General features: G+C 37.7%; 1 long non-coding RNA gene across 1 annotated transcript; it reads left to right on the top strand.

Moving 5' to 3' along the window:
- Positions 1-6: 6 nt before the first annotated feature.
- Positions 7-3,043, top strand: LOC124894938. The gene is made up of 2 exons (XR_007051441.1): positions 7-2,850; positions 2,942-3,043. It is a non-coding gene; the product is annotated as an uncharacterized LOC124894938 (long non-coding RNA).
- Positions 3,044-3,047: the final 4 nt, after the last annotated feature.

The following is a 3,047-nucleotide window of genomic DNA, read 5'->3' on the forward strand; positions in this document are numbered from 1 at the left end:
TTAATCATTCAATGCTAAGATTTAGTTAAGTTAGACCAATGCATTTTCATATATTTGTTGGTGTTTGTCCTTGGTTTGAGTGAAATGAAAAAGAAAATATTTGTCTTGAAACTAGGTGAAAATATCTACTATCTAATCTAACATTAAGTTTAAAACAAGTTGGAAAGAATAGTGTCATTGAACTAAGAATGCTTCTGAACTGCTCAATATTCTTTCTTTTGTGTTCCATGATTTAAGGTTCTAGACATATGAGAAACATTGGGAAGCTTTATGGGGTTTTACTTGTGTGATAGTAGACCTTTTTGTTGCATGTTAGAAGGTTCATGAGGGACAATTCATTGAATGCGAGAAGGTTCTTGTTAGAGATATCGTGTTTTCCTCTGACATGCGTGTCAACAGTCAAATCAACCTTTCTTTTCCTTTTCAAAGTTATAAACTCCCTCATGCCAATTTATGTGGCACCGTTTGACTGGCACGAAGTATAAGAAAGAAAGGAAGACTTGAAATTTGTGGTCTAACACACTCCTTGACCATTTATGTGGCCTATAAATCATTTCATTATGGGTAAAAGGGGAATTTTAAAGTTAAATTATTTTTGATTATAGAAAGGTGACATTTATTTGGGACGGACTAAAAAGGAAGGTGTGCCACATAAATTGGGACAAAGGGAGCATCAGTTTTCTCCAATCTTATTCAAACAAAACACCCTTGGAGTTTCTCATCTCCGTTTTATTTTAAAGGAAAAAGCATGGGTAAAAATCTGCAATCTTTTTGCTTATGCAAAATAACGTGGTGTTATGTGATTATTGGGATCAACATGCAACAAGGTACAAATGGGAGCTGTAATAGAAATTAATTAGGGAGTTATTGTTTCTAGACCCCAACTCAAATGGGTTCTCCTTCAGATACCTGAACACGTCCAAAACCACTATTTTAAACGCCTCCGTTTGATTAATTATGGAACGTCTTCGCCAATCGCGTACACATAGCTAACCACCATCAGTGTGGAGCCTGTTTACTATTTCATACAATCCCATTTGCCGATACAAAATTTCTCTTATTTTTTCCATTAGACTCACCAAATCATACTATGGCAATCCAAAGAGTTCCATTTAACATGGAAGAGAGAACCCGAGACCACGAAACGTCAAGCTTAGACAGGCCCAAGAGGGTTTGCATGTGGTGGATTTTACTAATTTACGTCCTTAGGCAAGGTGGCAGCAAACAAAGGGGTTTCAAGGAGGAAGAATGGGAGGAATTGAGGTGGGGGAAAGGGTTGTTGAACCTCATTGTTTGCATAAAAAGAAGGTGAAGGGTTCTAGGGAAGAATCCGCTGGCAATGATGTTGGTTGCCGAGAGAGTGTTGAGGCTTAAAGATAAAAAGAGGGTTTTGTTTAGGACTTGGATGTGAGTAGAAATGAAAATGTGGAAAGACGCGGGGGAGGAAAATGGCAGGAAAGGTTCTTCCATGACTGAAAATAATGGTGTTCGCAGGTGGATTTTTCTGGTGGCCAAGGTTAAAAGGATGGGGGAATGAGGAGGAAAGAGAGATAAAAAGGAGGGTTTCTTTTAACTGTTTGTAGTTCTATTTTTGACCGTCGCGCTCTTTGAAGTTGTAGATACCACATATTTGGTCCAAGTCAAGCCATTTAATTGCCACAGAAGCTCAATCATGGTGTTGAAAACATTAGATCCATTATAGGCTAAGTTGTCTGGATGAGAACCATAGAGTTGGGAGGTTGGAACAGAATTTCGTTCAAGTACGAGTGTCAATTAACCTATTACGCCTTTTATTACGTGTTTCCCCTAAAAGTCTTGTTACAAGCACTAGTATCATCATTTATCTCTATCTTATTTCAGCCTATGTAGTAGTGACTGCTGGTAGTCTTAACTTTGTACAAACTGAGATGCTAGGCCCCTTGCTTCCTCACAAATGAAATCAGAAAACCAGCGTTGATATTCATTTCTCTTTTCTTCTACATTTAGTAAGCTTTCCATCTTTTGATTTCTTGTTCCTCTATTGAGAACACAACATATATGAAATAAATACACTTAGAACTAGTTGGATTTTAACCTTATTAGATTTGGGCAACTTGTATATTTATGGGGTAACTTCACCTCTTGTGCAGCTTACTGTTACCATTTGATATATCAAACTCTGTTACCTTCTTCAAAAAAGATTTGGGCTACATGTGATATCGTGAATGTTATTAGTCCTTTTATGGTTTCCTTCTTTGTTCTAATTCATTGTTTGATGCAGGATGTATCGAGCCATGTTGGCATTAGAGGACTACGAATATGCAGCAGATATTCTTGATAAAATACAAAGGGATGATATTCATGTTTGCAGTGTAGTCCAAGCTTGTCAAGCAGCTTATGGAACTGGGAAAGGGAAAGGGAAAAAGAAAAAAAAGAAAACTGGGAAGGATGTGGCATGTGAGACGTGAAAAGTGTAGTTCGTAGGGGATTTAGAAAATTCCTCGGTATGTATTAGTTCTGAACATTCCAGTCTTTGTTCGTGCTGATTTTTTTCCCTTCCTCTTTGTTCTCCTTTTTTGGGTGCAGCATTTCTTTGAGATCGACATTTTGCAGATCATTTAGATGTACAACTTTTAGTGGAGAACTCCTTTTTCATATACCGCGTGAGAGCTCTGTACTAATCCTGCCTTAAAGTTGCCCCGAGTTTAACAGTAAGTTGGAAGTGGATCAAGAGAACTTCTGGTATCATTGAATCGTTGCTTAAAATCATTTTGACCCATCGAATACGACGCACTAAGATGAAGTGGTGTCTTGTTTTATTTTGAAGAGGAGCTGAAACATGTGTCTGCTCTAGTTCTTAGAAAAGAACAGGTACTTTATAGTTTCATTATTGTAATCGATGGTGGTTCACACGTTTATGTCTCAAAATTCCTGCTTGGTCTTTTTCGATGGGTTTTAGCAGGCCGTATATGTACTTCCATTTGGCCGCTAGTCGTCTTCCTGTACTAACATTCCAGACCATCTTTTGCTCAATTGTGAAAACATGGCAGATTAGTTATGCTTATAGT

This window comes from Capsicum annuum, unplaced genomic scaffold (assembly GCF_002878395.1).
Source record: "Capsicum annuum cultivar UCD-10X-F1 unplaced genomic scaffold, UCD10Xv1.1 ctg78457, whole genome shotgun sequence".
Taxonomy (NCBI): domain Eukaryota; kingdom Viridiplantae; phylum Streptophyta; class Magnoliopsida; order Solanales; family Solanaceae; genus Capsicum; species Capsicum annuum.